The 16,433-nt window shown below is 38.9% G+C and overlaps 1 pseudogene across 1 annotated transcript; it reads left to right on the top strand.

Moving 5' to 3' along the window:
• Positions 1-11,232: 11,232 nt before the first annotated feature.
• Positions 11,233-11,551, top strand: LOC147359299 (ATP synthase F(0) complex subunit g, mitochondrial pseudogene; annotated as a pseudogene). Its single transcript, XR_015141343.1, has one exon. The product of XR_015141343.1 is annotated as an ATP synthase F(0) complex subunit g, mitochondrial pseudogene (transcript).
• Positions 11,552-16,433: the final 4,882 nt, after the last annotated feature.

A 16,433-nucleotide genomic window follows, 5' to 3' on the forward strand; every position in this document is an offset into this window, starting at 1 on the left:
AAAACACACTGAGGAATCTTTCTCTAAACTTTTTTTTTCTATAGTAAGGATGCTGAGGGTAGAAGATGTAACCTGCTCATCATCTTGGTGATCTGATTGATGTAATTGTCTTCAATGTGTTTCCAGAGCTGTTCTCGACATCCCTCTGCTTACATTCTAAACAACAGGGATCAGAAACTGGTTGCCTTCTTATGAAAAGCTTCTCTTTACCCTAATGGGGAGGAGGGGGTGGAGGTGGGATTGGACATTTGCGAAAGAAGGTACATGCCATTGCCTTGCCAAGGAAACTAATCAAACGTTGGCGTCATCAAAAAACAACCACCATAAAAGTATATATACTGTTTTCATGTGGTCCTCTAACAATATTTGTGGACAGGGTATTGACATTCATTAAATAAATAAATGAATGAACGAATGAATGAATACATGGTGAATAAATGAATGATTGAAACAATGACTCCTGCATAAAGATAGGAGAGAAAAGGTTCAGAAAGTGTGAAGCCTGTGTCAGGGTGCCCCAAAAGCCCCCATCCTGGTCTCTGATAGTCAAGGTTTTCGGTCAGGTAGCAGGAAGAGGGATCCATCTTTACATACTTTTAAAATAACTTTTTGAAATTGAAGTATACTTAATTTAAATGTTGTGTTGAGATTCATCTCTAGAAAAGGAAATGCTTCCATGGTGAGTACAGCAGTTCCAAGTAAGTAGTTGAAAAGAACATATAGATTTCAGTGGTTTAGGTACAGTATGAGGTGATAATTGTCTTTTTCAGAAAAGAATTTCTCTTTCCTTTCTTTCTTTTTTTCCCCTACCTCTACCAGAGGTGGAGAGGGTGTCAGTGTGGGAGATTCTCACCGTGTTTTTTAACTGGCTGGCTTTTGCTGATGAAGTTTTACTTCGGTTTGTTTGGCTTCTTTATCTGTCATGTTATTTATCTGCAGTTTTGCTTCTAGACAAAAGGGAAAACAACTGTAGTTTGTCATTTTTTAATGCTAGGAGATGACAGGAAGTTGGGTTTTATTTGTTCTTCTCTTTGAAGTATTACAACTGAATGAGCAGACGTAAGCATCATATTTTAAGCAGAATTTTTGCTTAATTTCATGGAAACAGCCACTTCTTGGGGGACTGGTGACCTGTTGGGCTTGGCTTCAGCAAAATTATCAGAGAAGATGGATGGGTGATTCCAGAAAATTGTGAAAGAACACCACTGATTACAGAAATTCAATTTGATTCCATATTTTTTAAATGGAAGTAGAGTTGATTTACAGTATTGTGTTAGTTTCAGATGTACAGCAATGTGACTCAGTTATTTTATCAGATTAAACTGTATATTACAAGATATTGAACATAGATCCCCGTGCTATACAGCAAATCCTTGTTGTTTGTCTCTTTTCTGCGTCTGTATCTGTTAACCCCATACTCTTAATTTCTCCTTCCTGTCCTCCTCCTTTCCTTTGGTAACCATAAATTTGTTTTCAATGTCTGTGATTCTGGTTTTGTTGTTTTTATTATTTTTTGAGTCTGTTTTTGTTTTGTATATAGATTCATTTGCATTATTTTTTAGATTCCACATTTGAGTGATATCATAAAGTATTTGTTTTTCCCTGTCTGACTTATTTCACTAAGTATAATATTTTCTAGGTGTATCCATGTTGCTGCAAATGGCAATATTCCATATTTTTTATAGTTGAGTAATATTCCACTATGTGTATATAGTATGGGGCTTCCCTCATACTATAAGGCTCTGATCGTAAAGAATCTGCCTGCAATGCGAGAGACATGAGTTCAATCCCTGAGTCAAGAAGATCCCTGGAGAAGGGAATGGCCACCCAATCCAGCATTCTTGCCTTGAAAATTCCATGGACAGAGGAGCCTGGTGGACTACAGCCATGCATGGGGTTGCAAAGAGTTAGACATGACTGAGCACACACACACACACATATATACCACATCTTCTTAAGTCATCTTCTGTTGATGGGCATTTGGGTTGTTATATCTTGGCTACTGTAAACAATGCTGGTATGAAATTGGGGTGTATGTATCTTTTCGAATTAGAGTTTTCATTTTTTTCTGGATATTTACCTGGAAGTGGGATTGCTTAGTCATATGGTAACTCTATTCTCAATTTTTTAGGGAACAATCATACTGTTCTCTATAGTGGCTGTACCAATTTACATTCCCACCAACAGTGTAGAAGTTCCTTTTCTCCACGCTCTCTCAAGCATTTATTATTTGTACTTTTTGATGATCACCATTCTAATCAGTGTGAAGTGATACCTCATTGTGGTTTTGATTTGCATTTCTCTAATAAGCTACATTTAAATCAATAAAATTAGAACACTCCTTCACCCCATATACAAAAATAAGCTCAAAATGGTTTTAAAGATCTAAAGATAAGACAGGACACCATAAAACTCCTAGAAGAGATCATAGGCAAAACAAACCATCCTCTGACATAAATTATAGTAATATTTTTATAGATCAATTTCCTAAGGCAAAAGAAATAAAAGCAAAAATAAATAAATGTGGGACTTCCCCAGGGGCACAGGTTCAATGCCTGGTCGGGGAAATAAGATCCAGTATGCTGCCTGGTGTGGCAAAAAAAAAAAACCCTGCAAAAAAACAAATATGACCTAATCAAACTTAAAAATGTTTACACAGCAAAGGAAACCATGAACAAAACTAAAAGACAACCTACAGACTGGAAGAAAATATTTGCCAATGATGCTACTGACAAGAGGTTAATATCCAAAGTAGATAAACAACTCCTACAATCCAATATTAATAAAATAAACAGCCTAATCAAAAAAGGAACAATAGATAGAGGATCTAAAAAGACATTTTCCCCAAAGTATACACACAGGTAGCCAACAGGCACATGAAAAGATGATTCTATATTTATAAAACAATGCAAACCTAACCAAAACATGCCTTGGAAGCTCTGTGAAGCCAATGGCCTTTCTCATAACTTTAATCCTAATTTAGATTTTCTACAACTATCAGTGAAAGAGCCAACACTAACAAAGTTAAAATACCCTCTCAGAGACTTTGTGAAGACTGCTACAGGCAACATCATGTCCCCTCAAGGCCACAAACACAATGCCAATGAGCCAAGAGGGGGACAATGATAGGGTGGAGCAGGGTAGAGGGAGCCACCCCGAAACGGAAAGCATAAGCCAGAATTTAGCACTTCTCTGTTTTTATGTAAAATCCTCACATTTTTTATGTTGATTCATTTTTTTCCTCTAAAGCTCCTGAATTGTAACTAGAATTGCACCTCTGAAGCCTTTGCATTCTGAAGTCTAGAGTCTCCTCCATTCTGTAAATCAATGAAATTCTGGATCTCTTGCAAGAGTTCCATCTCAGCCTATGGAATACACTTAGGAAAATAATTCCAATCTAGGGATATACTTTTCTATAAAACAAAATTGCAAGAACTAGAAGGGCTGTCTTGGGAAAGAGTGATGGAGAGAGGAAAAGCACAAGCCCTCATTTTTGTGCCATGCTAAGCTTAACAGCAAACGGACTATAACATTTCCATCTACATAACTGATATAAAAAATGAATATCAGGAAAGTTTATTCTTTCTTCATATGAAGCATCTCAGTAACCTTTCTCAAATGCACACCTTATGGCACTATCCTACATGTTACCCATCAATAGCTCCTCATTTCTTTCAGAGCCCAAGCCGACCTCCCTAGCATGGTGTACAGGGCCTTCCTCTATGAGCATGTGGGCCCTGCCCCATCTTCCCAGGCTCTCTCAGTTAATTGTACTTCGTATTTAGTTGAGCTAATCCTTACATATAATGAAATGGAAAAATCTTACGTGTACAATTCAAGAGTTTTGAAAAATGTAACCAACCTATGTAACCAACTTCCTGTGATGATATAGAACATTCCATCACCCCACTGGTAAAATTTTAAACGCTGACAATACCGGTGCTGCTGCATGTGGAATAACTGGACTCTTCTACTTTGCTGGTGGGCACATAAAAGGCTGCAAATGCTTTGAAAAACTTTCAAAATCATTACAAAAGAAACTCAGAAACGCAGGAGACCTGGGTTCGATCCCTGGGTTGGGAAGATCCCCTGGAGTATTCTTACCTGGAAAATTCCATGGATAGAGGAGCCTGGTCGGTGACAGTCCATGGTGTCACAAAGAGCTGGACACGACTGAGTAACTGACAATATCCTACACGCTCTAATTTCCATCTCTAAAGATTAGTTAGGCCTGTTCTTGAACTTCATATAAGAAGAATCATACTGTGTACTCTTTTGCCCCTGACTTCCATATTCTCCTATGTATCCATGATTCTTTTTTTTTTTTCTTCTAATTTTATTTTATTTTTAAACTTTACATAATTGTATTAGTTTTGCCAAATATCAAAATGAATCCGCAACAGGTATACATGTGTTCCCCATCCCGAACCCTTCTCCCTCCTCCCTCCCCATACCATCCCTCTGGGCCATCCCAGTGCACCAGCCCCAAGCATCCAGCATCGTGCATCGAACCTGGACTGGCAACTCGTTTCCTACATGATATTTTACATGTTTCATTGCCATTCTCCCAAATCTTCCCACCTTCTCCCTCTCCCACAGAGTCCATAAGACTGTTCTATACATCAGTGTCTCTTTTGCTGTCTCGTACACTGGGTTATTGTTACCATCTTTCTAAATTCCATATATATGCGTTAGTATACTGTATTTATGTTTTTCCTTCTGGCTTACTTCACTCTGTATAATAGGCTCCAGTTTCATCCACCTCATTAGAACTGATTCAAATGTATTCTTTTTAATGGCTGAGTAATACTCCATTGTGTATATGTACCACAGCTTTCTTATCCATTCATCTGCTGATGGACATCTAGGTTGCTTCCATGTCTTGGCTATTATAAACAGTGCTGCGATGAACATTGGGGTACACGTGTCTCTTTCCCTTCTGGTTTCCTCAGTGTGTATGCCCAGCAGTGGGGTTGCTGGATCATGGTGCGCCAGTTTTACACCCAGATAACCGAGTGGCGGGGAGGCAATAAGTCGATTCTTTTTTTTTAATCACTAAGGACTATCATATGGTAGAAATATACCACAATTTTTCAATCCATTTTTCTTCTGATGGACATTTGAGTTGTTTCCATATTTGGCTATTATGAATAAAGCTACTGGGAACATTCTTAGGCAAGTATTTCGTTGGTCATTTGCTCATATTTTCCTTGAATAAACAAACACCTAGGGGTAGAACTTTGGGGCTTCTTTTGTAACGATTTTGAAATGGTTTTTCAAAGTGTTTGAAACAGTTCATGTGTCCATCAGCAACGAGGAAGAGTTCTGGTTATTCCACACGCAGCAGCATTTGGTGTTGTCAGTGTTTAAATTTTTAGTTACTTTATGGGTGTGAAATGGAATCCAGAAATAAATCCACTGTGGCTTTATTTTGTGTTTCTCTGATGACTACTACCATTCAACATTTTTTCATGTGCTTACTGACCATTTGTAATCTTTTCTGAAGCGCCTGTTTAACTCTTGCCCATTTACTCATTGGGTTGTCTTTTTATTATTGGTTTATAGTTCCTTACGTGTTCTGGATACAAGATTTTTGTTCATCTTTAGTTGGTTGCCTTTTCATTTACTTAAGTCATTTCTTGAGGGGCAAAATATCAGTTTAAATTTCTGATACATTTAATTATTATTTAAACACTGGACTGGAAGAAACACAAGCTGGAATCAAGATTGCTGGGAGAAATATCAATAACCTCAGATATGCAGATGACACCACCCTTATGGCAGAAAGTTTCAGGAACTCAAAAGCCTCTTGATGAAAGTGAAAGAGGAGAGTGAAAAAGTTGGCCTAAAGCTCAACATTCAGAAAATGAAGATCATGGCATCTGGGCCCATCACTTCATGGGAAATAGATGGGGAAACAGTGGAAACAGCGTCAGACTTTATTTTTTGTGGCTCCAAAAGCACTGCAGATGGTGATTGCAGCCATGAAATTAAAAGACGCTTACTCCTTGGAAGGAAAGTTATGACCAACCTAGATAGCATATTCAAAAGCAGAGACATCACTTTGCCAACAAAGGTCCGTCCAGAGTTGGACTGTGAAGAAAGCTGAGCGCCAAAGAATTGATGCTTTTGAAATGTGGTGTTGGAGAAGACTCTTGAGAGTCCCTTGGACTGCAAGGAGATCCAACTAGTCCATTCTGAAGGAGATCAGCCCTGGGATTTCTTTGGAAGGAATGATGCTAAAGCTGAAACTCCAGTAGTTTGGCCACCTCATGTGAAGAGTTGACTCATTGGAAAAGACTCTGATGCTGGGAGGGATTGGGGGGCAGGAGGAGAAGGGGACGACAGAGGATGAGATGGCTGGATGGCATCACTGACTCGATGGACGTGAGTCTGAGTGAACTCCGGGAGTTGGTGATGGACAGGGAGGCCTGGCGTGCTGCGATTCATGGGGTCGCAAGGAGTCAGACACGACTGAACGACTGAACTGAACTGAGAGGTTTTTTTTGTACTTTTCCTAAGAAATCTGCTTATTCACATTTGAAAAATATCTTCCTATATTACTTTCTTTGGTTTTAGCTTTTATATTCAGGTCTAGAATTTATCTTGAATTAATTTCAGTATGTAGTGTGATGTAGGGACCATAGTCCAATTTTTTCATATGTTTATTCAGTTATTCCAGCCCAATTTGTTGAAAATATTTTCTTTTCCCATTGAAATAGTACATTTATAAAAATCAACTGACCATATAAGCATGGGTCTTTTCTGGATGCTATTCTGCTTCATTGAGCTGTATAAGTATCCTTGTCTATGCCAATGCCACACTGTCTTGATTACTGTAGCCTTAAATTAAGTCTTGAAATACAACTGTGTGACTATTCCAACATTGGACTTTATTTTCAGAATTACTTTGGCTATTTTAGATCTTTTGCATTTCCATTTAAACTTAGAACATATCTGTCAGTGTTACAATACAGCCTGTTGGGACTGTGCCTGAGAACGCACAGGTTCTAGAAATCAGTTTGGGGAATTGACATTTTTAGCCATATTGAGTCATTCTATTCAACAATAGAGTTTATCTTCCCATTTATTTAGATCTTTAATTTCTCTTTGCAATGTTTTCAATATACAAGTCTTCCCTATAGTTGGTTAAGTATATTAAATGCTAAGCACTTAATATATTTTATAAAATTTGGGGCTTCTCTGGTGCCTCAGTGGTAAAGAATCCACCTGCCAAGCAGGATTTGATCCCTGGGTTGGGAAGATCCTCTGGAGAAGGAAATGGCAACCCACTCCAGTATTCTTGCTGGGAAATCCCAGGCACAGAGGAGCATGGCAGGCTACAGTCCCTGGGGTTGCAAAGAGTTGGACACAACTTAGCAACTAAACAACAATAAAATATAATTGTAAATATTTTCAGATTCCAATTGTCCAAGTTAGTGCCTAGAAACACATTTGACTTTTGTATATTGACCATGTATCCTACAACCTTGCTAAATTTATTTATTAGTTTTAAAAGCTTTTGGCAACCCCCGTAGGATTTTCTGTGTGCATGACCATGTTATTTGTGAATGAAGATAGTTTTCTTTCTTTCCAGTCTACATGTATTTTACTTCTTTTTGTTGTATTATTGCATCTTGTATAATGTTGAATAGAAGTGGTGAGACTGAACATCCTTCCTTGCCTGGTCTTGATCTTAGAGGGAGACAATTCAGTTTTTCAGAGTTAAATATGGTGTAGCTAAGAATTCCCTTGAGAAATTTGTATGCAGTTCAGGAAGCAACAGTTAGAACTGGACATGGAACAACAGAGTTCCATGTCAAGGCTGTACATTGTCACCATGCTTATTTAACTTCTTTGCAGAGTACATCATGAGAAACGCTGGGCTGGAAGAAGCACAAGCTGGAATCAAGATTTCGGGGAGAAATATCAATAACCTCAGATATGCAGATGACACCACCCTTATGGCAGAAAGTGAAGAGCCTCTTGATGAAAGCGAAAGTGGAGAGTGAAAAAGTTGGCTTAAAACTCAACATTCAGAAAACAAAGATCATGGCATCTGGTCCCATCACTTCATGGGAAATAGATGGGGAAACAGTGTCAGACTTTATTTTTCTGGGCTCCAAAATCACTGCAGATGGTGACTGCAGCCATGAAATTAAAAGACGCTTACTCCTTGGAAGAAAAGTTATGACCAACCTAGATAGCATATTCAAAAGCAGAGACATCACTTTGCCAACAAAGGTCCGTCTAGTCAAGGCTATGGTTTTTCCAGTAGTCATGTATGGATGTGAGAGTTGGACTGTGAAGAAAGCTGAGCGCCAAAGAATTGATGCTTTTGAACTGTGGTGTTGGAGAAGACTCTTGAGAGTCCCTTGGACTGCAAGGAGATCCAACCAGTCCATTCTGAAGGAGATCAGCCCTGGGATTTCTTTGGAAGGAATGATGCTAAAGCTGAAACTCCAGTACTTTGGCCACCTCATGCGAAGAGTTGACTCATTGGAAAAGATTCTGATGCTGGGAGGGATTGGGGGCAAGAGGAGAAGGGGACGACAGAGGATGAGATGGCTGGATGGCATCACTGACACGTGAGTCTCAGTGAACTCCGGGAGTTGGTGATGGACAGGGAGGCCTGGCGTGCTGAGATTAATGGGGTTGCAAAGAGTCGGACACGACTGAGTGATTGAACTGAACTGAACTGAAGAATGCCCTTTATCAGAATCAGGAAACCCCCCTCTGTTTCTCATAAATTTTTATCGAGAATAAATGTTGAATTTTGTAAAACTCTTTTAATGCATCTTTTGAGATGTGTGTTATGCATTTTTTGAGATGTGTATACAGTAGATAACATTGATCCTTCAAATGTAAACCCTTGAGGTAAAACCAACTTGATCGTTCTGTCTCATCTTTCTCTCTCTCTCTCTTTGTTAAGATTTATTTTATTTTTTCTTCACTGGGTCTTCGTTGCTGCACTTGGGCTTTCTCCAGTTGCAGCTGGTGGGGTACTCTCTAGTTGTGGTGGACGGCTTTTCATTATGGTGGCTTCTCTTGTTGAGCACAGGTTCTAGGACAAGTGGGCTTCAGTAGTTACAGCATATGGTATCAGTAGTTGCGGCTCCCAGGCTCCAGAGCTCGGGATCAGTAGTTGTGACACACTGGCTTTGTAGCTCCATGGTATGTGGGATCTTCCTGGAGCAGGGATCAAACCCATGTCCGCTGCATTGCAAGGAAGATTCTTACCCACTGGACCACAAGGGAAGTCCCTGGTATTCCCTCTTCTATGTCTATTTTGGCAATTTGTGTTTTCTTTTCTCTTGATCAATCTAGTTATTTGTCAATGTTATTAATTTTTTTCAAAGAATCAAATTTTGGCTTTGTAAGTTTCTCTATATTTGTGTTTTTATTTCCTTGATTTTTGCTTTTATATTTATGTCCTCTTTCCCCTATCTTAATTTTAATTTTCTTTTCATTTTCCTTGTTTCTTAATGTGGAAACTTAGACTTAAAACATCTTTGTCTTATAAGGATTTCAAGCTACAGATTTTGTTCCAAACACTGCTTTAATATATAACACAGACTTCGTTTGTGTTTTTCTTATTCAGTTCAGAATAGTTTTTAATATTCTTCGGGAATAATTTTTTGATGCAGGTGTTTGTTATTTAGAAGTGTGCTGTTTAATTTCCAATATTTGAAACTCTTTAGGATTTCTTATTATTTATTTCTAACTATTTTAGCCGTCAGAAAAACCCTGTGTAAGATTTCAGTCTTTTGAAATTAATTGAAATTTGTTTCATGGCTCAGCCTTAAACTTAAAAAAAAAATAAGCACAGTTCCATAATTTTTAATTAATTAATGAACTTTTTGCTGTGCTGGATCTTCATTGCTGCCACAGACTTTCTCTAGTTTTGGCAGTTGGGGTCTACTCTTGCTTACAGGGCAAGGACTTACTGTGGCGGCTTCTCTCACTGCGGAGCACAGGCTCTAGGGTACGGGCTTCAGTCGTTGCAGCTCGAGAGCTCTAGAGCACAGGCTCGGTAGTTGTGGTGCACGGGCTTAGTTGCTGCATGGCATGTGGGATCTTCCCTGACCAGGGACTGAACACATGTCCCCTGCATGGGTAGGCAGATTCTTATCCACTGCGCCACCAGGGAAGTCCCTCAGGCCTAAAAGTTTAAAAAATTACAGTAAGACTTCACCACTAAGCCATTGAACTACTGTGTGATAGGTCAAGATATTTAGCTTCTGTTTCTGGCAAGAATTCTTGGAACTAACAATTGTTAAATCCCCAACAGCAATGAAATTCACCACTGACGCTGCAATAACACACACAGTAGATTTCAAGAACAAAATAGATTCACATATTTTCTGCAAACTAGCTTCTGATGAACAATGTACAACCTTCCCTTTCCACAAGCCTTGTGAATTTGTCCAACTGAGCCATTTCCGGTAAAAAAGCATATACTTTTTTTACCATCATCAGTTGTCACACATCATGGCAGATTCAACTTCAGGTTGTGCTGAATTTGTATTTCTTAACTTCTCTCTCACCTCTGCTCTTTTCCACACATACTTTTCACAGAGGTTAATACTTTGGTCACCTCAAACTCTGTCTGGACTCCTCAAATAACCAATCATTGAGGAGGATTGACAGCATCTGTCAGCTCATCAAGAGCCAAGGAAAACAATGCAAAAATCTTTTGTCTTGTTTTTAAATTGACTATTGATGCTATTCCCCAGGCCCTCAAGCAACTGTTCTCACTAAGCAGCTAATAGTCTTAAACATGTTTATTTTTATGTACAGATTTCTTCAGCTGTTGAAATCAAGCACAATTTAATTAACTTGTATTGGTAAATGGCTTTCTGCTTGAATAACAAATCACTCTGAAACTTACTTTGATTGCAGCCCCATTTTCATTTTTTTATTTTTGTACAGAAATTTTGCGTGATGAGATATTCTGTGTTAAAATTAAAATTATCTATTTTTCTGACTGTGGCTTTCCTGTGAATTAAAATATTGTTACGAAGGCTGGGCCTACTAATGCCTATATATATTGTATTCTTGTAGCACAGCTATCAAGTCCTTGTATAATATGCAAAATTTTTTGCCATATAATAACAAAATCATCCATATTCCACTTTCCCTTAAAATGTGACATTCAAAACCTCCTTTTCACTTCCAGATGGGTGACACTCAAGCAGCCAGTTGGGGTGGCAGACTTTCTGTCCTAGAACCATGACGCTGTTTGTCTGTAACATTTCAGAGAAGGTCCCAGCACTGGTCAACGCTCCTGTGACTTACTTCCAAGCTTCAGCTGACCACATTTTGGCACTATGCCAAGGTTGACCTGGTTCCTCCAACCCCTGCTGAGATCCCTACAGCTATTCAGGCTTGAAAAAAATAATCAACAGTGCTCAAACTGGTAGCTTCCAACAGCTCACCATTAAGGAAGCTCTACTGAATGGTTTGGTGGTGACTGAGGTGTGGATGTGGTTTTACATTGGCAAGACAGTATATTTTAGGCAAGCATGGCATCTTTGGCTATGATGTTTGAAGATTGGTTTTTGACATGTGATTATATTTGCTATAGTATTCAAGTGTTCTTGGACCATGTACGAGCATACTGCTATTTGAATAAAATAAGATGGGCTTCCCTGGTGGCCCAGACAGTAAAGAATCTGCCAGCAATGAGGGAGACCTGGGTATAATCCCTGGGTGGGGAAGATCCCCTGGAGAAGAGAATGGCTACCCACTCCCATATTCTTGCCTGAAGAATTCCATGGACAGAGGAGCCTGGTGGGTTATGGTCTATGGGTTGCCAAGAGTAGGGCATGACTGAGCGACTAACACTTTCACTTTCAAGACAGTATGTCAAAAAAAAACCCCAACAACCTACTCTTCTTGTTTTGACATGATAGGTATGCTCTGGTAATAAATATAAATGTCCTGGTAAATCCTAAAGGAAATCAATCCTGAATATTCACTGGAAGGACTGATGCTGAGGCTGAAGCTCCAATCCTTTGGCTACCTGATGCGAAGAGCCAACTCATTGGAAAAGACCCTGACCCTGGGAAAGATTGAAGGCAGGAGGAGAAGGGCACAACAGAGGATGAAACCGTTGGATGGCATCACCAACTCAATGGACATGAGTTTGAGTTGGACATGACTGAGCCACTGAACAACGAGCAACAACAATAGTAATATGTGCTACACTTAAATGCTGTAGAGTTATAAGTGCATCGCTGTAAATTATCATGCATTGGGCAGCAATGAGAGCATTTCATGCACCCTCTGTTTCAATTACTCAACTCTGCAGTCATCACGTGAAAGCAACTATATATAATATATAAACAAGTGAGTATGTCTGCCTTCCAATATGACTATATTTATGGACACTAAAATTTGAATTTCATATAATTTTCATGCCTCATAAAATATTCTTCTTGTGGTTGTTTTCCAAACATTTTAAAGTGTTGTAAAACCCATTTTTAGCTCACAGGCCATAAACACTAGATGACTGGCCATATTTGGCCTATGGGTCAGTTTGTCAACCCTTGTTCTAAGTAATCCTGAATCATTTACAGTCTTCTTTCTCTGTTATTTCAGACCTCTCTGCCTTTGTACATTCTGAATCCCTCTCACTTGAATCTTCCTCCTCTCTACCTTTTCCTGATGTCATTTTCCAAGACACTGATAAATCATCACCTATTGTATTTTTTATGTGATTCAACAACTGTAGTTTCCATGTAATTCTGTGGTTACATTACTAAGTCCAGAAGTACATATCAAAGATCAAGAATCTGTTCCTTCACTCTTCCATAAGTCACATTAAAGTGAATCTGTTATTTATTTACATTGGCAAGATCGTATATTTTAGGCAAGCATGGCATCTTTGGCTATGATGTTTGAAGATTGGTTTTTGACATGTGATTATATTTGCTATAGTATTCAAGTGTTTTGTTTTGTTTTAAATAATTAACTAGAAGTTTCCCTGAGAGGACATATGAGGTTTCTGGCATCAGTGAGAAAGTACAGAAGAATATCATTTATACCTAAAGATTGTTATGAGAAATAAACAGCATCTAAAATGAACATTCTAAGCATAGAGAAGGCTGGTAATAAAACTCAGTTTCTTTTCTATTTCCTCCTCTGAAGATGTTCGATTTTAAGAACAAACTGGTAAATGACCGTGCTCACGACCACAAACAAAATTCAGTTGCTGTGCAGTAAATGTGCATAGATTTTCTTATGCTGGTATCATCTTTATTACCTACTAGTTAGATTTCCCTGTGATCCCATTTCTATTTCTGTGATTAATACCTATTTTTCAAAATTATTTTGCTTTAATGGAAGGCCTTCAAAATATTTAGGAAGAAGAAAGGAGCATTTCCCATAAGAACTTCTTTAGATTACAATTCACATTTGTCACAGGCTTGTGGCAGATTGTAAAATATGTTATTGTTGTTTAGTTGCTAAGTCGTTTCCGACTCTTGTCATCCCATGGACTGTAGCCTGCCAGGCTCCTCTGTCCATGGGATTTCCCAGGCAAGAATACTGGAGTGAGTTGCCATTTCCTTCTCCAAGACTGTAAAATATAAGTACCTGTAAACATTTGCTGGGAACCATTGTTAAAGCTTTTGTTGTACAGTAAGTGCCCTACATATGAATGAGTTCCATTGTAAGAGAGCGTTCATAAGTCCAACAAAGTTAGCCTAGGTATCCAGCTAACAAAATTGGCTACATAGTACTGTACAGTAATAGGTGTATAATACTTTTCACACAAATAATATGTACATAAGAAAACAAATACAAAAAAATAAAGAAAACATTTTAAACCTTACAGTACAGTACCTTGAAAAGTACTATAGTACAGAACAACAGCTGGCATACTGGGGCTGGCATGCATGTTAGCATCTTTGAAAGTTTGCAACTTAAAGATTCATATGTAGGGGACTTACTGTATTGAAAGAAGTTAGTTCTTGGACTGTCAATGGATCCTGTGTTTCTCATGCTATAGAGTGAAAAACCAGGAAATTAAGGGTGCTGAGATTATTGTTATGCCAGAGAGAGCAGAAAGGATCTCATAGACTCTATAAGGGTAAGCAAGATTCCTTTGGCCAAAAATTAAATGAAAAAAAGTTTAAAAAAAAAAAAAACACCCAATCCCCACCCCTCCAAACCTCACATCTTCAAGAAAGGGGACTGGATTGAGTTCTAGCTAAAGTAATAGGTGAAATTAGATCAAGTGGTCCTTCCCTACTAAAACCTCTGCCCTCACCTCACCGGCCTCTGTGCTGCCACCATTATCATATAACTGCTCTGAGCAACCACATTCAAAAGTCTGACTACCTGCTTTTGCATTTCCTTTTTTACATTTCCGCCAACAATGCAATGCAAGGGGGTTCTCTTCCCCACACCCTCTCCAGCATTTATTGTTTGTAGATTTTTTGGATGATGGTGTGAGGTGATACCTCCGTGTAGTTTTGATTTGCATCTCTCTGATAACGAGTGACATTGAGCAGCTTTTCATTAGCCATCCGTCTGTCTTCTTTGGAGAAATGTCTATTTAGATCTTCTGCCCACTCTGCTTTGCAGTACTGAAGGAAGCCACACACTCTACCACTTAACTCTTAAATAACTGGAGCCCTGTCATATACATCAAAGTTTGAAAACCACTTCTTTACAAGATCTCTTATCTATCTCATCTCACCTAAGAAAGTCTCATTAAGCCTCAGAGACCCACTATTATGACTGTGGTCTCTGTATTTTCCTGTGAGAGGATCTGGGGCTGAATGAGGGAAAGCCCATTTCTTAGGGTTTTACTGGCAGTGTCAGCCAAGGGATGTTGTCTGCCTCAGGAACCACACGGAGATAATAGCACTGTTTTTGAATTGCATCTTCGTTACTTAAGGCCTTGGTATTTTCTTTGACCTTTCAGAATTTCAGTTCCTCCTCTGTAAGATGGGAGGCAGAAATCTCTATCTCAAGACTATAATAAAGATTAAACAATATTATGGTGTAAAGCACACAGGAGAGTGCCTGAAGCATGGTAGGCCGTCGCTATGAACAAGGTAAGCAGAAGCTGCAGGGCTGTCTTCTGTACCAAGGGAGCAGATAAACGCAGTTGGAAAGAACAGGTGGTAACAGTGGAAAGGAAACAGGCTGCCAATCCCCAGGGCTCAGAGAAGAAAGGAAAGAGGGCTTTGGGGAGCTGGCGAAAGACCCGGAATGTCCTTCGGGTTTTATGTTGGCAAGAAGCCTCAGCTGCCCACAGCTGCTCACCTACCAACTCTTTGGAATTTTAGATTTCAGGCACGAGATGATTTATATGGTTGCTCGAGAGTGGTAAGTAATGAAGAAACTAAGGGTTCATAAAATGACCAATTTAGTAAAACTTCTGGTTTTCCTTTCTTTGCTAGTGGTGCACTGCCAAGACCTCCAATCAAACTTGGCTCTGGGCTTCCCTGCTCTGTGCCCAGCAGCTCACTGGCGAGCTCTCTGTCTAGGTGATTAGCCCGTGGCCACACTGCTTATCGAGCTTTGCCCAGTCTTCTCCAGTGCGAATGCTCAGGGCTCTTCACTATGCAGTGAAAATAAACAGCAGTGTAAATGGTCTCCTGGCTACTCAATCCAAACCAATAAGGAAAACCTGCTTTACAAGCTTCCACTGAAACTTCTAGTAGAATAAGCAACTGATAATTCTACACCAAATGTCTGGCTTTTAGCCAGGACTAACAACTGTTCCCTTTTTGTAAGCCACATTCTGGTGACCATGGAGAGTCAAAATAGACATTTTGATTCTAGAGCAATTAAAAAAAAAGGTGAAATCACAGTGCCTTTATGCAAACTAACCATAGGTTTAGGATGAGGACAAAATTAGCTTAAAACCTTTAAAGAAATTGGTCAACTGCCAGTCAAACATTCTGTAAGAAAAAAAAAAAAGAGCTCAACAAAGTATTACTGTTTTTTAAATTGCTGGTGCTCATTGCTGTTAGATTTGGGTTGCCAGATTTAGCAAATAAAAATTCAGTGCCACTTCTCTTGCCATATGAGGTTGTGCCAAGAAGAAAGATACCTATGAACTAGGAAGTGGGTCTTCAATAGACCTCAAATCTGTCAGTGCCTTGGTCTTAGACTTCCCAGCCTCCGTAACTATGAGAAATAAATTTATACTGTTTATAAGCTAAAAATAAAAATTTTCAAAATTTAACAAGGTGCTCAGTTAAACTGGAATATCAAATAAACAACTAATAATTTTCTAGCATAAGGATGTCCCAAATATTACATAGGGCATATTTATGCTAAAAAAGTACTTATTGTTTATCTGATTCAAATTTAACTAGATGTTGTCTATTTTATCTGACAACCTTAATTTAGATGCATTTCCACTATGATGTCAAGAGATATGAGAAGGGCAGAGTAACACATAAAAATTC

This window comes from Bos grunniens, chromosome 14, assembly GCF_055505025.1.
Source record: "Bos grunniens cultivar Pamir isolate PY7600 chromosome 14, Bosgru_T2T1.0, whole genome shotgun sequence".
Lineage (NCBI taxonomy): Eukaryota > Metazoa > Chordata > Mammalia > Artiodactyla > Bovidae > Bos > Bos grunniens.